This window comes from Schistocerca nitens, chromosome 2, assembly GCF_023898315.1.
Source record: "Schistocerca nitens isolate TAMUIC-IGC-003100 chromosome 2, iqSchNite1.1, whole genome shotgun sequence".
NCBI classification, from domain to species: Eukaryota; Metazoa; Arthropoda; class Insecta; order Orthoptera; family Acrididae; genus Schistocerca; species Schistocerca nitens.
This window is the reverse complement of record NC_064615.1, coordinates 735,159-756,304: the sequence shown is the minus strand read 5'-3', so window position 1 is coordinate 756,304 and position 21,146 is coordinate 735,159. Positions and strand designations below refer to the sequence as shown.

General features: G+C 46.6%; 1 protein-coding gene across 5 annotated transcripts in view; it reads left to right on the top strand.

Annotated features, from left to right (window-relative positions):
- Positions 1–7,724: 7,724 nt before the first annotated feature.
- The window catches only part of LOC126235658 (cytochrome P450 9e2-like), a 233,938-nt gene continuing 220,516 nt past the window's right edge, over positions 7,725–21,146 (top strand). For 4 of the 5 annotated variants that reach the window (XM_049944377.1, XM_049944376.1, XM_049944378.1 and 1 more), the window contains exon 1: positions 7,725–7,779. The gene's annotated coding sequence lies outside the window, so the exon portion shown is untranslated. Of the gene's footprint in view, positions 7,780–16,967; positions 17,075–21,146 lie in introns of those variants that run through there. The other variant, XM_049944374.1, reaches the window with a different exon arrangement.

Below are 21,146 nucleotides of genomic sequence, written 5' to 3'. Positions count from 1 at the left end.
TCCTTCGTTCTTCTTCTGCAGTGAACTTGTTTGGTTTAGATTTATTTCAGTTGTTTAACTTGTCTATAATAAATCAGGTCCTATCAGTGAACCAGACTGTGCCTTCAGCCAGTGTTTCTCGTCTATGTGAAGAATTTGCAGACATTTTTGCACCGGGCCTTGGTTGCGCTAAGAACTATGAAGCACATTTGGAACTGAAAGTAAACGCGCAACCAAAATTTTTCAGAGCGCGCAATGTTCCCCGCGCATTGCGTGATGAGGACGCAAGAACCTTACACGATTTGGAATCACAAGGTGTGATTGAACGTGTGCAGGCTTCTCTCTGGGCATCACCCTTAGTAATTTTGCCAAAACCTTCCGGAAAATTGAGACTTTGTGTGGACTTCAAGGCAACAGTGAATCCACAACTAGTGATTGCCACTTATCCTTTACCCCGCCCGAAAGATCGTTTTGACAAACTGTGCCCGGGTAAATATTTTTCGAAGGTGGACCTAGCAGATGCGTACTTGCAAATACCGGTGGACGAAGAATCCCAGCGCGTCCTGGTGGTTAACACGCATCTTGGTTTGTATCGATTCAAAAGACTGCCATTCGGGTGTGCATCCGCCCCTGCATTGTTTCAGCAATATCTGCAAACTGTTTGTGCGTCGGTCCCTACGGCAGCAAACTATCTGGACGATATTGTGATCTCCGGAAAGACGGAAGAAGAACATTTAGCCAATCTCCGAACATTATTTCAGGTCTTGCGACAAAATGGTCTTCGCTTGCGGAAGGACAAATGTGTGTTTTTTGCTCGTGACTTACCCTATCTGGGACATGTACTTAATGCCCAAAGCATACATCCCAGTCCAGAGCACCTCCGTGCCATACAGGACTTGCCTTCGCCGCAGACTTTGAAGCAGCTACAGAGTGTGCTGGGAAAAATAAATTACTATAACAAATTTGTGCGCCAGGCCTCTTCCATTTCAGGTCCGCTTCATCGCTTACGCCGTAAAGGTGTTCCGTTCGTCTGGACGACGGAATGCGAACGCGCCTTTCGCCAGTTGAAATCGGCGTTGCTTTCCAATACTTTCCTTACGCCATTCGATCCCCAGAAACCCCTTTTGTTGATGGTGGATGCATCGGATTTCGGGATCGGTGCCGTGCTTGCGCACAAAGATGGATCGCATGATCGCCCTATTGCCTTTGCGTCCAAATTGCTCTCGTCTGCGCAAAGACATTATTCACAGATTGAGAAAGAAGCTTTGGCTCTCGTATTTGGTGTTACAAAGTTTCATGATTTCTTGTATGGTCGTCACTTTACCATCATCACAGACCACAAACCTTTGACATCGCTTTTTCATCCGAACAAGTCTGTACCTCCACGTACAGCGCAGAAATTCATTCGCTGGTCTATTTTCCTCTCGCAGTACCGCTACGATATCTTGTATCGGTCCACTGCAAAGCACGGAAACGCCGATGCGTTGTCCGTTTGCCTGTTGCTGAGGATAGAGCATTCGATTCTTCCGAACTTGCTTGCATGTTCATTGATGCAGAAACCGATGACATGGTCGAATCGTTTCCGATTGATTTTCGTCGTGTAGCTACGGCCACAGCTGCTGACCCTGACCTTACTCCCGTTTTGCGTTTTGTTGCTACTTAATGGCCCTTGTCAAAGTCACGGATCGAGGATCCGTTGGTTCGCCGAATTTTTGCTCACAAGGAGAGACTTTTTGTACGACGTGGTGTTTTGCTGTTGCGTTCTGATAATCATCAGTCCAGGGTCGTGGTCCCACGTTCGTTACAGTCCTCTGTCTTACGGCTTCTCCACCGAGAACATTGGGGTATAGTGCGAGCGAAACAACTTGCTCGTCAGCACTGTGCTTGGTTCGGAATCGATGCTGCGATTACGAATATGTGCTCTTCTTGCATGGCGTGTGCCGAACAACAATCCGCACTGCTGCGGAAATTCTTTGCATGGCCAAAAGCCACTTCCCCTTGGCAACGCTTACACATTGATTTTGCTGGTCCATTCTGGAATGCTAGATGGTTGGTTCTGGTCGATTCATTCAGTCATTTTCCTTTTGTTGTCCAGATGTCTTCCACGACGTCATCTGCCACCATCCAAGCGTTATCTGCTATCTTTTGTATTGAAGGTCTTCCACAGACTATTGTTTCCGACAATGGCCCACAATTCATGTCCGCAGACTTTCAGTCATTCTGCAAGGCCAATGGTATTCAACATCTGACATCCGCGCCGTTTTCGCCTCAGTCAAACGGTGCCGCTGAACGATTGGTTCGGACTTTCAAGTCCCAGATGTTGAAGTTGAAGGAGTCGCATTCTCGGAAGGACGCGCTATTGCTCTTTTTCTCCTCGTATCGCTCTCCTCCCCGCGATGGTCGCTCGCCGGCTGAGTTGCTCCACGGTCGTCCTCATCGAACCTTGATGTCTTTACTACATCCGCCGCATCAGGTTCCTGTGGAGCGGCAGCCACCTGCTTTTGCTCCAGGCGACGCTGTATACTGTCGCAACTATCGAGGTTCACGGCGTTGTCTCGCAGGGCGCATTCTTCGCCGCCTCGGCCGCGCTATGTATCTGGTTTTGGGGGCCTCTGGTGAGGTGCGTCGGCATCTCAATCAGCTGCGCCTCTGTCGTCGCACGGGTTCTGCCGCTCCCCGTCTGCTTTCAGCGACGGTGCCGTCCGGTCAGCGCCTTGGGGACCCATCTACTGGCTCGCCTCAGCCCCAGGTGTTACCGCCTTGCCTTCCATTTTGCCCCATGGCGACGCGCCGCCGCCGCCGCCTGTCCTCCCGCCGGCGACGCCCGCAGTGGACGCGTCGCTGCAACCGCCGGGCGCCTCCCTTGGTCACGCGCCACCGATCGCTTCCCGTGACCAGCTGTCCTCCGCCATGGAACCCTTGCCCGCTCCGGACCAGATGTCATCTTCGCCCGTCGGCTGCCCCGACGCGATGGAGGTCGACTCTTCGGCCCCTCCTGTCTCTCTACGGGCGCATACACCGCATGTTGGCGTGCACCCTGGACTAGGTTTTCAGGCGTTTCCTAGCTCCCCTCGGACCGAATGGCCGGGTGCGGGTGGCACAGCCTCGCCTGTTGTTAGGCTCCCCACCTCGTCGCATGCGTCAACATGGGGTCCTCCCCACGGCGGGCGGAAGCCTTATAACACAACCGTTCGCCGATTTGCGGGGGAGGAATGTGGTGTCACCGCCAGACACCACACTTCCTAGGTGGTAGCCTTTAAATCGGCCGCGGTCCATTAGTATACGTCGGACCCGCGTGTCGCCACTGTCAGTGATTGCAGACCGAGCGCCACCACACGGCAGGTCTAGAGAGACTTACTAGCACTCGCCCCAGTGGTACAGCCGACGTTCATAGCAGTGGTTCACTGACAAATACGCTCTCATTTGCCAAGACGATAGTTAGCATAGCCTTCAGCTACGTCGTTTGCTACGACCTAGCAAGGCGCCATTACCAGTTATATTGAGCTTATTATACTTTTGTATCATCAAGAGCGATGTACTCCAGTTATGGATTAAAGTTAAGTATTACATCATCTACGTACTTTATTTGCAATTCTCAAGACATTGTCCTGTTCCAGACCTCACGCCAGTCTGCGTGTAATTAAACGCGTGCATTTCGGCCTCCTCTAGCAACACGGTGTTGGCTCTTCTGCCAACACTTCACTTACCACGCAAGTAGCCGCATTACAAACGACGCACACACGTCATAGACCGCGCCACAGGTCGTCAAGAAGTCGTAACCGCTCGCAATCGGCACAATATTTTTTGTTTGTACCACAAGTAATTCGGCAACGACGGGCGAAAGTGTACACCACCATGCAAGTAGAAACACGAAGCGGAAAACGTAGAAGCAACAACCATTCATACCGGTAATGCATGTCGACGTTTTGTCACAGACGGCAACACGAAAGTACAATACCTAGTGGACAAAGGGACAGAAGAGCCCGTGTACCCGGTAACTCGTGTACCACGCCTGAGCTGCGACGATTCTTGTCTGTTTGCGACTGACAACTCTAAGGTTAAAACACACGGTCAGGTCACATTGTTGCTTAACCCAGGACTACGCCGCACATTCGAGTGGCGCTTCACAGTAGCGGATATATCGCAGTCTATCGTAGGAGCTGATTTTTTTCCATCCTTTTATGATCTGATACCTGACCTCCGACGCAAGCAGCTGATCGATTCCACTACAGACATGCATACTCCAGGGAACGTGTGTTGCGTCACTCCGATGACGGTACGTACGGTAGCAGCAGATACACCGTACACACCAAGAAGTTTCACAAGTAGATTCGTCAAACAAAGTTTCGTCTGGCCTGGAATGCACGCTGACTGCAAACATTTGTCAAGCAAAGCGTTGCGTGTCAGAGGAACAAGATTACGCAGTATGTCAGAGCGCCGCTAGGCGCATTTCTGCCACCGAATCAACGTTTCTTACATGTGCACGTCGATATCCTAGCCCGGCTCACAGTCTCAGAAGGCCATAATTATTGTCTTACAGTTGTGGACTGATTTACCAGACGGTCTGAAGCATTCCCCATGAAGGATATCACAGCCGAAACCGTGGCGCAGACATTTTTTCGCGGTTGCATCACCCGATTCGGCGTACAACTTCGGATTACCACAGACCTGGGATGACAGTTCGAAGCATACCTTTCCAAAGCGTTAGCTACATTATTAGGCATGAAGCGTATACGCACCACAGCCTATCATCCTGCATCAAACGGTATAATTGGACGCTTGCATCGCCAACTGAAAGCAGCTCTGCGATGTCATACGATGCAAAATTGGTTGGAGACATTACCTACTGTACACCTCGGACTACGGGCGTCATTCAAAAGCCATCTAAAAGCCACGGCAGCAGAGCTAATGTAGGGGCAAACGCTGCGTCTGCCAGGAGAGTTCTTGCACAGCATGGTAGACGATACAGTCGGTGCATCAGAATTTGCTGCTGGATCACGAGAGCACAAACGCCAGCTCAGACCGACGGCGCCCACAAGTCGGGCTGGGAGACACTCGTTCGTGTTAGCAGATCTTGAGAACTGCACACAAGTTTTCTTACGCAGTCATGCAGTACGAAAAGTCGCTGCAGCCACCGTACAACGGACCACATCCGATAATTAGCAGAGGTGGCCACACATTCCAGATCAGAGTAAATGCTATGCCCACCACTGTCGTACTAGACCGACTCGAGCCCGCATTTTTCGACGCATTGGACACAGTAAGGACTGCAGGAGGTAAACGAGAAGATAGAAATGTAGCACCAGAAAACGTCCCCGCACACCACAGCCACCACGAGACGCTACCGATGCCAGGCGCCTCGGAGAAGAAAACGACGCCGAAGACTGGTACCTCACAGCCTGCTGGAACTACTGCCTCCAGTGGTGCAGTGCCAGGTTTCAGGAAAGCAGCGGTAACACATGCAGGGCGATGTGTGAAATTTAATCTCCGATAGGGGGGAGTCATGTAGCATCTACATCTACATCTACATACATACTCCGCAATCCACAATACGGTGCGTGGCGGAGGGTACCTCGTACCACAACTAGCATCTTCTCTCCCTGTTCCACTCCCAAACAGAACGAGGGAAAAATGACTGCCTATGTTCCTCTGTATGAGCCCTAATCTCTCTTATCTTTTTGGTCTTTCCGCGAAATGTAAGTTGGCGGCAGTAAAATTGTACTGCAGTCAGCCTCAAATGCTGGTTCTCTAAATTTCGTCAGTAGCGATTCACGGAAAGAACGCCTCCTTTCCTCTAGAGACTCCCACCCGAGTTCCTGAAGCATTTCCGTAACACTCGCGTGATGATCAAACCTACCAGTAACAAATCTAGCAGCCCGCCTCTGAATTGCTTCTATGTCCTCCCTCAATCCGACCTGATAGGGATCCCAAACGCTCGAGCAGTACTCAAGTATAGGTCGTATTAGTGTTTTCTAAGCGGTCTCCTTTACAGATGAACCACATTTTCCCAAAATTCTACCAATGAACCGAAGACGACTATCCGCCTTCCCCACAACTGCCATTACATGCTTGTCCCACTTCATATCGCCCTGCAATGTTACGCCCAAATATTTAATCGACGTGACTGTGTCAAGCGCTACACTACTAATGGAGTATTCAAACATTACAGGATTCTTTTTCCTATTCATCTGCATTAATTTACATTTATCTATATTTAGAGTTAGCTGCCATTCTTTACACCAATCACAAATCCTGTCCAAGTCATCTTGTATCCACCTACAGTCACCCAACGACGTCACCTTCCCGTACACCACAGCATCATCAGCAAACAGCCGCACATTGCTATCTACCCAATCCAAAAGGTCATTTATGTAAATAGAAAACAACAGCGGACCTACCACACTTCCCTGGGGCACTGCAGATGATACCCTCACCTCCGATGAACACTCACGATCGAGGACAACGTACTGGGTTCTATTACTTAAGAGGTCTTCGAACCACTCACATACTTGGGAACCAATCCCATATGCTCGCACCTTAGGAGTCTGCAGCATCGCATTGTGTTCCCGTAAAGGCGTGTGTACAGTAGTATATAAACATTCCATGTGGCTAGTGTTTGTTATTATAGTTACTCTTTGGCGCGAGTGATATAGGCGATTCCATGCCTCTCTTAACAGTTAATTGTTCAGCCTTCCACGCTTGCAAGCTATCCTGTATAGACGTGTTTTGTGTGGAAATAAATGTTCAATTCTGCCAGATACCACATCTTTATATCTTTAACTCTGATGAATGAATCAATGAATAACGACGATAATCTTAACGCAAGTCCTGTCCAATTAATTTTAGACCCTTACAAGTACGTTAAACTCACGTCAGGAGTTTTTTGTGAGTTATTATAAAGTCAGTGTTCATTAACGTTGGCAGTCAAAGATCCTATGCCTATGTCAACTTTCGTTCGATTTGATGAAAAAATGACAATCGCTGTACTGCGTTGGGTAATGTAGTCATCGAAAATAATTAATGTTCTCACAGTTAAAGCTTTGAATTAACTTCTGTGCATAGATATTCCCAATCTCACTTCCGTGAATTCACTTATAAAAATTAATTGTCATCTCTTTTTAATAGTAGAACTTTTCTCTCTCACGAAGATAATTACTTTCAGAGGAAGTGGAAGGTACTTCTGAAAGCACTCACACGAGCTAACACAATACTGACAAGGTGAGAGAAGATGAGCCGAGATCAAATGATAAAATGAAAACGAGACACTATTGACTCGACTACATATAGACCTGTTCAAAACAAAAGCTAACGTGACTATAACTTCTTACGCCTAGATATTCTTTAAGCACGAATTATTCTTTTGAAATGTCTTACGGCCGTTTAAGAGCGGTTTCAATTCATTTACAAATCGATCTTTGGTTATGGTGTTATTGGCTACTGGAATTAAGAGTTTTGACAGACAGATGAAAATACTGGGTTTTTCTGTCATCGATATAATGTTACATTAAGTCTGTCTGATGCGGGGGCGGATAATGAAAGGAGGGCAGTGGAAAGCTGTCACTTCATTCTGCCCAGATCTCTCGAAAATCAGAAGGGAGCCACGAGATAAGCTGGTCGGCACTGCGATGCAGTTTTCTGCAGGGATCCGGGACGGTGGCGTGGCGTCCGCCCTTCCCCTGCCTCAGGCCCCCACCACGAAACCGCCTGCGTCGTGGCCGTCTGCATATCAACGCGAGTCCGCTAGAGGCGCTGGTATCCTGCAGCGTAACGCGCAGTCTGCTGTTCCGAGTGCTGCCAGAGGTGAGTGATGGCTCGTCAGTCAAACGGGGCGTTAGCGAAGTAAGGTGTGCGTAGTGCTACTACAAAGCTAGTGGTTATTTACTCATTCAGTGAACGACTGCTTCAGAAGAATCTCAAAGCTAAGAAACGTGCTCGTACAAACATGTTAAATACGCGGAATCTCGTAATCTGAAGAATTCACAGTGGCATTTGAAAGTTGCCAGCTGAACGTCTGTCGGTCATTTGATGTCGTGAAACTTTTGCCGTACATAAAAGTTTCCTGTCGTTAAAAGTAAAATACGCAAAGAGAGGCCTAAAGCAGTGAGCGCCAAACTTTCTGCTCAGAGTCATTACTGACATTTTGAGGCGGCATCTCGGGCCGCATATATACCGGTCTTGTAATTAATTGGTAACTACGTAAATCGGCATGTTATGAGGTCCTAACAGACAAACTATAGGAAGTGTGCGGTAAGTTGGCCGCCAGTCCGCAAGTACTGATCGTTATAAGTCTGCAACATTCGGAAGAGCCGGCCGCGGTGGCCGTGCGGTTCTAGGCGCTGCAGTCCGGAACCGCGGGACTGCTACGGTCGCAGGTTCGAATCCTGCCTCGGGCATGGATGTGTGTGATGTCCTTACGTTAGTTAGGTTTAAGTAGTTCTAAGTTCTAGGGGACTGATGACCTAAGATGTTAAGTCCCATAGTGCTCAGAGCCATTTGAACCATTCGGAAGACTACCTATCAGTTGTTTGTTCTCTGTGCGCAGTCATTCTCGGCGAACCCATAATTGTGACGCTATAATTGCCTGACGAGGTGTTGTGTTGTCGCCTGTATGAGCAGATGATTGATTAATAACAGTAATCGTACTTAGTTTAAATTCCTTATGCTATATGACACAAGATCACGAACGCTTACTAAAAGTTTTGAATTTCAGTTTTGTTCTACTCATTGTGTTTTATTAAGACAGCCTTAATGTAATTTCATGTTTCTTACAACTAATATGTATGTTGTTGTTGTTGTTGTTGTTGTTGTGGTCTTCAGTCCAGAGACTGGTTTGTTGCAGCTCTCCATGATCCTCTATCCTGCGCAAGCTTCTCCATCTCCCAGTACCTACTGCAACCTACATCCTTCTGAATCTGTTTAGTGTATTGATCTCTTGGTCTCCCTCTACGGTTTTTACCCTCCACGCTGCCCTCCAATACTGAATTGGTGATCCCTTGATGCCTCAGAATATGTCCCTTCTTCTAGTCAAGTAGCGCCACAACTTTCTCTTCTCCCTAATTCTATTCAATACCTGCTCATTAGTTATGTGATCTACCCATCTAATCTTCAGCATTCTTCTGTAGCACCACATTTCGAAAGCTTCTATTCTCTTCTTGTCTAAACTATTTATCGTCCACGTTTCACTTCCATACATGGCTATACTCCATACAAATACTTTCAGAAACGACTTCCTGACACTTAAATCTATACTCGATGTAAGCAAATTCCTCTGCTTCAGAAACGCTTTCCTTGCCATTGCCAGTCTACGTTTTATATCCTCTCTACTTCGACCTTCATGAGTTATTTTACTCCCTAAATAGCAAAACTCCTTTACTACTTTAAGCGTCTCATTTACTAATCTCATTCCCTTAGCATCACCCGATTTAATTCGACTACTTTCCAATATCCTCGTTTTGTTTTTGTTGATGTTCATCTTATACCCTCCTTTCAAGACACTGTCCATTCTGTTCAGCTGCTCTTTGCTGTCTCTGACAGAATTACAATGTCATCAGCGAACCTCAAAGTTTTTATTTCTTCTCCGTGGATTTTAATTCCTACTTCTAATTTTTCTTTTATTTCCTTTACTGCTTGCTCAATATACAGATTGAATACCATCAGGGATAGGCTGCAACCCTGTCTCACTCCCTTCCCAACCACTGCTTCTCTTTCATGCCCCTCGACTCTTATAACTGCCATCTGGTTTCTGTACAAATTGTAAATAGCCTTTCGCTCCCTGTTTTTTACTCCTGCGACCTTCAGAATTTGAAAGAGAGTATTCCAGTCAACATTGTTAAAAGCTTTAGTCTACAAATGCTAGAAACGTAGGTTTTCCTTTCCTTAATCTATTTTGTAAGATAAGTCGAAGGGTCAGTATTGCCTCACGTGTTCCAACATTTCTACAGAATCCAAACTGATCTACTCCGAGGTAGGCTTCTACCAGTTTTTCCATTTGTCTGTAAAGAATTCGTGTTAGTATTTTGCAGCTGTGGCTTATTAAACTGATAATTCGGTAATTTTCACAATTTACTAATGTGTAATGCATTTTAATATGATCGTGTGTATAATGTGTACTCATGAATCTATGTTATCTCTGTGTAAAAATTTATACCATAGCAGATGATCAGTAAGTCGCGAGTGACTGTGCGTTATCATTACTGGAAAACAAACAGCAGGACATTGCCCTTCTCACATTATAATGCTACTGTGGAAGGTAAAATCCCAAGTATGATCTTAACATGCAGCAAGCATTACCTTTTGGGAGGAATTTTGAAATGTTTGACCATGCATTAACCTAACGGACAGAGGTAATCGAACGTGAATTTCGTAAGGGTGGTAATTAATAGAAAGCAGGAATGCTATAATTTAGAAAATAATGAAAGTAGAGAAAATTTACGTAAATAAACCAAAAAACGCTCGCCAGCCTAATTAGGCATAATAATGTGCAGACATTATTCTCAGTGGATTTATATATACTTTTGCAAAAGGAACTTCCATAAATTCTTTCTTAGTAAAGTGCAATAAACACTTACAACAACCAGACGAACGAGACAGTGGGTAGCAGTAGTTATCAACAGCATGGGTTATCAATCACAGAAATGTAAAAGAAACCTTACCCCTGTTAACTACAATCGTCACTTCAACCTTTGACTAATTCAGCACAAAAAATTGTTCCCAAAGACAACACGAGGCTAAGTCGAACGTTTCAAGAGTTCGAGTTTATCTAACATACATACACACATCACAAATGCAGTAATATGACACTGAAATAACACATTTAATATTCGTACCGTTGTGGCAATGTTTCAGATTTATTTGCAGAACCCAAATTCATATTGGCTTTCCCCTGCTAGTAAAGATTAAAGTGGATGCCCTTAAACTGTCCCTTTCCTTATAAGTAACTATGCTCACATTTCAGAAACACTTTGCATCACATAAATGTTGAACTACAACTCCACTTAAGATTATTTAGCTCTCAATGCTTTAAAACAATTTACGTTAGCAATATTATTATTAAGCTTTGGAAACAAATTCAAGTTCAAGTTACGTTTCAAATAGGATCAAATTTAAGTGCCTCATAACACCACTAGTGAAGCAAGTGATTTCAACTAACCACATTTACGTTCAATAGTACTAAAACTTTGACACTTTCAAATTAAAGCAGTTCATAGCAAATTAAAACTTTTCATCAGTTAAATATTATGTGCCTCTCTTTTTATCTGTGAAACAAATCGATTTAACTAGAAACTTTTATATCATTTAAAACTGAACACAGACACATTTAAATGGAAACAAATTAGCATTTCTTCATAATTAGGATACTCGGTTTTTGGCACTATTAGGATAGGACCCTACTTTGTATCATAAAGAGGACAGTTCAAAGTTAAAAAACGTATTTTGCAACACTGATTGTTATTGCAAAAGCACACACAAACACAGTGACATACATACCTGTTTTCTAAAGTTGTCGAAACAGTTGCACAATGGAGGTGGCAAGCACGTGGTGGCTATCAGGTCTCCTTCTGGCGGTTTTAAGCTCTATTTAATTCTTTTTGGCGGCGTATTCTACATCTTTAGAGCTTTTCCAAATACGAGAGCACCCTTTTTACAGCCAGAACCACATCCGAGGCCATACCATTATAGATTTGGTTACAGAACGCACTTTCTCTTGCCGCCCAGATCGACCGCCACCTCCACCTTTTCTTGCGCGCCAAGCCCCTTCCGTAGTGGAGGGGGTTCCCTACACCTTTTAAGTTACATCATACAATTTCTCTAAGTATGAACCAGTTATTTACATGCAATTTTGTTTTTTCAAACACGCATATTTTATAAAATTCCATTATTTAAGCACACTATTAAGTTAAACAAATTATACATCATAAAGTTCCATTTTCCTACAACAATTCAAATACCTTACTCATACAGAATAAGCACTTCATTACAACATCCTCTATCCACGCAGCGGCCGCGCCACTCTCCCCTCTCACTTAGCTTATGGCTGAATTCATCAACGTCAATTAATATCAAGCTCATCTTAAAATATTACCGTGCATGTAGTTTTGTTTCTTAGTGAGCAGGAAAACTACCCTCTTAAGAATTTCTTAACGTTAGTTGCCGTTTTTGAAAACGGGTTTTAGCTGCTAGAAGCATTTTATTACACGAGGTGCGTCGGAAAAAGTTTGGTGAATTATCTAAGAAAATAAAGGAAACAGGACTTACGTACAAAATACCTTAACTGGCCTTCAAAGTAATCACCATTAGCTAGATCAAACTTCCAACGTCCATTGTAATGCTGTTGGAACTGTCCGAAAACGCTTCTTGTGGGAGTAACCCATTGAATTACGCATCCATATCACTGACCTCAATTTGCAGTCGGATTTTGGAGCAGGTAGTGGACTCGAACATTATGAATCACCTTGAAGAAAATGACTTATTGATACATAACCAACACGGGTTTAGAAAATATCGTTCTTGTGCAACACAGCTAGCCCTTTATTCCCATGAAGTAATGAGTGCTGTCGACAAGGGATCTCAGATCGATTCCATATTCCTAGATTTTCAGAAGGCTTTTGATACCGTTCCTCACAAGCGACTATTACTCATCGAGTAGAACAGAAGTGATATCAGGCGTTCTGCAAGGTAATGTCATAGGCCCTCTGCTGTTTCTGATTTATATAAATGATCTAGGTAATAATGTGAGCAGCCTCCTTAGAATGTTTGCAGATGAGACTGTAATTTACCATCTAGTAAAATCATCAAATGATCAATTCCAATTACAAAATGATCTAGAGAGAATTTCTGTATGGCGCTAAAAGTGGCAATTGGCACTAAATAAAGAAAAGTGCGAGGTCATCCACATGGGTACTAAAAGAAATCCGATAAATTTTGGGTATACGATAAATCGCAAAAATCTAAGGGCTATCAATTCGACTAAATACCTAGGAACTACAATTTCGAGCATCTTAAATTGGAAAGACCACATAGATAATATTGTGGGGAAAGCGAAACAAAGACTGCGCTTTGTTGCCAGAACACTTAGAAGATGCGACAAACCCACTAAAGAGACAGCTTATATTACACCTGTCCGTCCTCTGCTGGAATATTGCTGCGCGGTATGGGGTCCTTACCAGGTAGGATTGACAGAGGACATCGAAAAAGTGCAAAGAAGGGCACCTCGTTTCGTGTTATCGAGCAATAGGGGCATTGCGGCGGGATCTATTTACGAAATTTCAATTACCAACTTTCTCTTCCGAATGCGTAAATATTTTGTTGACACCCACCTACGTAGGAAGAAATGATCATCTTAATAAGAGAAATCAGAGCTCGAACGGAAAGATTTAGGTGTTCCTTTTTCCTACTCGCCATTCGAGAGTAGGATGGTAGAGAAGTAGTATGAAAATGGTTTGATGAACCTTCTGCCAGGCACTTAAGTGTGAATTGCAGAGTAACCATGTAGATGTAGATGTAGATGTAGATCGCTCGAAGCAGCGTGGTCAAGCGCTGTTGGATACCTGCAACGTGTGCATGTGTAACGCAAGGTGTCTGATCGTGTACATGGTTCTTATTCTGTAGATCTCCTTTAGTTTCCCCGCCTTAAGTTATCTCTGAAATACTGACGGTTCACAGACTTTGCGTTTGACCAGGGTGATGCGAGCTATTCGATAAGAAGAGAAGGATGACAGCTTGGAAGGTTAGAAGCCGTCTTGCTTGCCTCCTTCCATTTGTACTAAACTTGTCTGTCCGTTTTGACGACTGGCACGAGGCAGGACACTGTAGTTGCGTCTACTTAAAGTGTCGTTACGTTGATTTATTTTATAAAATTTCGGTGGTCGCCGCTTTAGGGGCTGTTAGTTCCAGTCTGTGAGTACGTGAGAAAAGCACAAGCTGCACACTGTTCTAAACGTGACAGGTGTGTCGTGGGCAGTCCAAGTTTTGAGCTTCCCTGCGCGTGTCGCTGACGCGCTGACGCTGTACTGACGGGCCTTATCCTTGGCCCGAGGTAGGTGCGGGGGTGTGTGAAGGTGTTTCCTGTCTCGAAGGTGTCTCCTGGCTTGGTCCGTCGCTTACTCCTGGCTGCTGGCATGCGGGCATGCTAGCGGTGGACTTTGTTGTTTTTGGGTTTTCTTCCCCTCGCGCGTGACTCGTTGAATTGCTGCCTCGAGCTCTGCTGTCAGCTGCCTCTCGCCGTCGCGAACCTCCTTCGTCAGCCGCACGGCTGCGTCTTCCAGGATGTAGTCCCAGTCGCACGGCGTGAAGGCGGGGTTCGCACTCGTGACGTTCAGATCCTTCCTTGTGGCGAATTGGAGCATTATTGCCCGGTGTCCAGCACGGAGGTCTAGCAGCGAAGAGGTGTGGGTTTTTGTGCTCGTTGAAGCGCCCATCCCGCAGCACGGTGGCGGTCTTCTTCAGCACCGCCGGGACGTTGCTGCTGTCGGGGAATGCGATGACATCGGTGCGCAGTTTCCCATCCTCTTCTTCGTGTTTCCCCTGGTGTTGTACCTCCCTGTCGGGAGCTGGGGAAGGTGAAGACGGTGCCACGTCCGTGGGCGTCTCTCCGGTCTGCCGTACTGCTGCAGGTTGCGCGGCGACGTCCGTTTGAGTCGCCGCGTCCGTTCGCGGCGGAACATCTGTCCGGGTCGCCGCGTCCACCCCTGCTGGTCGACCCACCGCGAAGGTGGCGTCGGGGGCGGCTGTCTTCTTCGTCGCCATCCTCAGTTCCTCTCGCAGCTGTCGGAGCTGCCGGTGAACGGCGACGACCTCCTTCTGCCTCCACTGCGGCTTTGAGAGCGGCCACTGCGTGACACCAGCCTCGCCGACTTCTGGTCGGCGCCGTCCTTCTCCGGCTGTAGGGGGGGATCGTGGGGCCGCGCCCTCTTCCTCGTGTGTCGCTTTTCTCGTGGCGGCCTGTGTCGTCTTCTTTAAGTGTGCGCAGCTGCGCGAGTTTGCAGCGTGCGCGCCACCGCAGTTCAAGCACGTTGGCGTCACGTGTTGCGGTGTGCTGCAGTCACGCGTTCCGCGCGCCTCGCCGCACTCCAGACACGCGACTGCGTCCTCTCGCGTCCCGGCGACGTGCCCGACCTCCTGCCAGCGGCAGCACTGCCTCTCGTGCTGCCGTCTGCTTCGCCTCTCCTTCTCGTTGCCCGGCCATCTCCCGCCAGCGTGGGCAGGAGCTCGGCCACGGCAGGCAACTTGCCTCCCTTTCCGCGTCCCGACACGGCGTCGGACTAGTGGCGTCGGCGTGCGCGAGCGACGGTAGCGAAGTGAGCCGCGGCGAGTCGAGCAGCGGAGTCGTGTCGCGACGCGTGCGTGCGTGGCCCGCGCGTGTCCAGCGGCCACCGACTCGCAGCTCGTGGGACCTGCCGGTTCTGTCCACTTCGTCGGGGCTAGCGAACTGTGGCACGACCCGCCTCTTGAGATGTCCGAGGACAACAGCTTCAAGCTGGGACACCGCAGTTTATGTCAGAACTGTGCAAGTTTTGGATTGTTGAGGCAAATTCACGGTGAGGACAGAGACCTCTGAAAATTCAGAAGTGATAAACAACGCTCAGATTCGGACATCGCCGGCTGAGACGGGAATTTCTGGGACAAATTAGCGGGAAAGATGTCCTCTGATCGGCCCCTTACTGACGACATTCCGGGGTCGGGATCTGTAAAACGTGGCATTGACGCGCTATCGCCGGAAAACAGTAAAGTATTTCTTGATTGGCGCAAATTGCCGAATCGGGAGCGGGCGGAAGAAAAAGGGACACTCGTGCTTTGATTGTGTATGGAGACGTGTCGTTGATGAGCGACATTCTGATTCTCCACTACGACCACCGTCTTCCCACTTAGCGCTACAGGTGACTGGTAGGGACTATACAGCAGCACGGCCCGTTACATGCGGATTAATATTTAGACAGGGAGCATACTGGTGCCACAGCTCCACTAAACCCGATTCGTGCCTCAGCATCGTTTGATGTTGTATTCAGTCGACCAGAGGTGTTACTAAATTAATCGTTGGGTTGTATTGGGTTAATGACTTGATGTGCAGCTAACATAGTGTACGCACCCCTCCGCTTGCCTGTCTCGTAAATTGTCACCAGCAACTAACTTTGTTTATCGTAGAATGTTGATGCCAATGCTTTGTGATTGTTTAACACAATAAGTAATCGGTTCATGTTTCCTTCGCATTTTTATTTGAAGGAGCAAGTAGTTCCCTTCGATTCACTGATATATTCTATTGATTAAACAAGTAGTTATATGGTAGGATTATTTCAATTTCCCACCTTAAAACTCTATGCTATGGCTTGTCAAGATGGCGATTCCGTTACGCAATTTACACTTAACATTGATTCATAAGGGGAGTGTGGTGGAGTCTGAGTAGATCCATGATAGGTTTCACAGCGTCACACACCGCTGGATATTGCAAGTTTCCAATTGCTTTACTATCGGCGTAAGAAGTGTATGGTAGGTAATCGTGATTACGTTCAAGGCCAATAAAGGTACTTTTTTTGTAAGTTTTGTCCCCCTATTTTTGGCGATAATTCACCCAACTGTTCCAATGTGCCTTCTAAAATATGGCTCAGCACCGTGGGCCGCACTTATAACTGATTCGGGACGCGTGCGGCCTGAGGACCACTGTTTGACGACCACCGGCCTGAAACGTTGACTGTGCAGAGTTGTCTTGTCAAGTCCATTTAACGTTGCTATTGTCTTCGAGTTTTCTTTCGCGCCAAGATAATTGCATTTGTTGAAAACTGACCGAACTGGAATACATACTCCTAAAAATTCACATACCAAAGAAATTTAGAATAATTTATCGCAGTACACAACTAACTATGACTTTTAAATAATAATGTTGTTATCACAGTATTATTTTATATAATTACTCACATCTGGTTGCCAGAACTCCTGAAGGTAGACGTTGACTGTGGCTATTGTATCACAGACACAGTCCCTTTGACTGTTCACAGATGTCACTAAACCCGGCCAGAGATGTAAACAACCCTGCATGAGCAGCGCCTGTTAGACGGAGGGGATCCAACAGCCGATCAGTTCCAGTCATTCCACCAGCAAGGAGGTACACGGCTCGTGTTGTCTGTATTTCAACCATGTCTAGACGGTCAGTATCGCGGTTCGATCGCGTTCGCATAGTTACTTTGTGCCAGGAAGGGCTCTCGACAGGGGAAATGTACAGGCGTCTCGTGGTGAACCAAAGCGATGTTGTTCGCACATGGAGGAGACACAGAGGGACAGGAAATGTCGATGACATGCCTCGATCAGGCCGCCCAAGACCTACGCCACCATGTGAATAATGATTTTTGTGCAGCCACAGGACGTCGTGTTACAACCCAAACTATGCGCAATAGGCTGCATGATCCGCAACGTCACTCCCGACGTCCCTAGCGAGGTCCATCTTTGCAACCACACCATATAGCTCGGTACATATGGGCCCAACAACATGCCGAATGGACCGCTCAGATTGGCACCACTTTCTCTTCACCGATCAGTGTCACATATTCCTTCAACCAGACAATCGTCAGAGACGTGTCTGGAGGCAACCCGGTCAGGTTGTACACCTTAGACACACTGTCCAATGAGTGCAGCAAGGTGGACGTTTCCTGATGTTTTGGGGTGGCATTATGTGGGGCCAACGTACGCCGCTGGTGGTCATGGAAGGCGCCGTAACGCCTGTGCAAACGTGAATGCCATCCTCCGACTGATGGTACAACCATATCAGCAGCATACTGGCGAGGCATTCGTCTTCATGGACGACAATTCGCGCCCCCATCGTGCACATCTTGTGAATGACTTCCTTCAGGATAACGACATCGCTCGACTAGAGTGGTCAGCATTTTCTCCAGACATGAACCCTATCGAACATGCCTGGGATAGACTGAAAAGGGCCCTTTATGGACGACGTGACCCACCAACCACTCTGAGGGATCTACGCCGAATCGCCGTTGAGGAGTGGGACAATCTGGACCAACAGTGCCTTGATGAACTTGTAGATAGTATGCCACGCGAATACAGGCATGCATCAATGCAAGAGGACGTGCTACTGGGTATTAGAGGTACCGATGTCTACAGCAGTCTGGACCACCACCTTTGAAGGTCTCGCTGTATCGCGGTAGAACAAGGAATGTGTGGTTTTCATGAGTAATAAAAAGGGCAGAAATGATGTTTATGTTGATCTCTATTCCCATTTTCTGTACAGGTTCCGGAACTCTCGGAACCGAGGTGATGGAAAAACTTTTTTTGATGTGTGTAATTCATTTTGTAACTAAGGAAAGCAATAAATATACAGGGTGAGGCAAATGAAAGTGGCCCAGGCCGTCTGTGGCAGCTTTGACAGAGGAGGAAAGGACCTGCAGTTATTTCCAGCAGGACTGAGTAACAGCCCATACAGTCGTCTGGACCTTGGAGCACATTTACACAATCTTCACGCCTGACGGAGTTATTAGCAGATGTCAGCCCTAGCTGGCCACCCAGGTCACCTGCTCTATCAATGTGCGTTGACTTTGCGTGGGGAGTCCTCAAGTCTAAGGTGTACGCAACAACCCTCATAGTCTTAAAGAACTGCAGCAGAACATTTCGGATTTCGTCAACAGGGATTATAAAATAAACATCAACAAAAGTAGAACAAGGGTAATGGAACGCAATCGAACCAAATCAAATGATTTTGAAGGAACTGGAATCGGAAATGAGACACTGAAAATAGTAGGTTAGCTTAGCTATCTGGCAGCATATAACTGATGATGTCCAGAGTAAACAATATATAAAATGTATACTGGTCCTCTTTTCAGAAAAGAGGAATTTTTTGAAATCAAATATCATTTAATTTTTAAAATGTCTTTTCTGGATGTTTTTGTCTAGATTGTAGCCTTGTAAGTAAGTAAAACGTCGATGGAAAGCAGAGAAAAAATCAGTAGAAGCTTATGAAGTGTTGTGCTACAGAAGGATGTCGAAGATTAGATGGGTAGATCAAGTATGTAATTAGGAGGCACTGACCGAATTGGCAATGCCTGTGGGAAGCCACCACTATTGACGTCCACACTGCCGTGCGGTCCTGATGCACCCAACACAATCAAAGACGATGGCGTGCACATGCCCTAAGGCTTGAGCAGCGTCAGTCCAGACCTCTACAGCCTGGGTGGCAGTGACGGAGAGGACGGGGAGTAAGCAGGCCCAGGCTCGAACAGGCAGAGTGGTGGCCAGCAGTGGAAGGCAGTCTCCCAACTAGTGACGCAGGAGAGTGGGTGCAGCCGATGGCAGCAGAGTCCACGGACAGCAGATGTCTGCGTTTTCCTGTGCCACGGGTAGCCTACATCTCATAGTGGTTGGCATACCACACGCACCTGGATACTGCTCGGTATAAAGAACCCATGCCAGAGGCGGAGTCTTTATACATGTGCTGGAGCTGGATGGTTAGTATTTCTCGAATGGCAACACTCCCACCCCAGAGATTCTAGCAGACTGGAGCAGCAGGATGTCGAAAATGGGCGGTGATGCCTTCATTTGCTCTGGTTTTCTCATTTGGCCATATCCTCCAGAGCGTTGCTCGAACTGCAAGATTTCCCAGCTCTGCCTTTCAGAAGCACTGATCTGTCACCATCCTGAATGAGTACTCCTCAACTCTAAATTCGCCTTCCTCCATAACAGCGTTTGGACTGTCTTTAGGCTGACGACTTCTTCCTCTTCAATGACGTCATTCTGCTGATTGATACAGGACAGGCCATTCCTTCTTTCTTTAAAGAATGTGGTCCCTGCATTGTGCACCGTTTACATTTTACGACAAAAGGATCTCAACACACGTTTCACAGGTTGACATAAGAGATACCACATTCTCCACGTTTCCTTACTCTAATTTAACATAAGCCACGTGGTCCGATGGCTGCATATTAATATAAAGGCTATTTGGAATCAGCACACAACAGACTAGTGAAATAAAATTATGAGTTTCTCTGTTCTTAATAAATTTCTTATCAGTCATCCAACAACAGATGATTCCACACAACTAATTTATCATGCTTGGTATTCTTCATTTTTTATCAGGTAGTTTCTTAACTCGCTGTTTTCGTACAACATCCGGAATTTTGTCTTTGCCACAAAAGCTACCCTTGCGTTTTCCCATGACACATTCTCTGTACACACACACAGTAACTACGTACTGTACTTCTTCATATAAGCTGTTGATGATTAGTGCCACTTATTCGCTTTAGTTTAAAGCTGAATAAAGATTGACCGCTTCTTAAAGTTAACATAGTCCGTGAGGCGATGGTGAATGGAAGCTCAACTGGTCAAGCAGTTTTCCTTCTAAAGTAGATATATATTGCACAAAGTAAGATCGGAACCACAATGACATCATAAATCGAGACGCTCGTGGTCATGATGTTATCATGCTGCCGTACACGATGGAGCATTTAAACAGCGGTGATACGACCTTTCTGTGTGGCAATATGTTCATCCAGCGTTTGAAGGAGGTCTGTTTTTAGATAGGTCAGGTTCTGGGTTAGCAACGCGTCCAGTGGTTTTGCCGGCCAATACAGCGAGAGCTGTGTCACATTCATTATAGTGGTCGCAGTGATAGTGGCTCAGAGGCAGACGACAGTTCCTCGTATATCACAGGCAGTACTATTAACCAGTAATCCACTACCTTGCAGTTCTAGCCTCGTCATTCCTTTGGGATGATCCTGCTCCTAAGAATTTAAATTACTACTTCTCTTGTGAACACAGAGAGGATCCAATGCCTACCGACACTTTGGAAGTAAGCTTTCAGCGCCAGAATTTTGCTTTGGCGTCCTTCTGCATTGATTTCACCTAAAAACAAGTGTAACTCGCACGATTTCGTGTCAGTCTCCACTATCCCGGTTGGGCGTATAGTAACTCTTGCCCTTTGGTATTGACGGGTTCCCTGTTCTGGGAAGCCAACAAAACCTCTCACGTCCTCACTTGCACATATTTGCCCAGAGCTTTCTGTCTCACCAGATAGGGGTGGACTGTGAAACACTCCTAATGTGCACCAGTGCTCGGTACCGGGAACTGGACGGGTATCCGGAGTTAGGCTGTGTCGGGGTCGATTTACACCATTGTCATTCGATATCTGCCCTTCAGTTTGACTGTATGCCGTAGTTCGACTGTTAGCTCTTGCT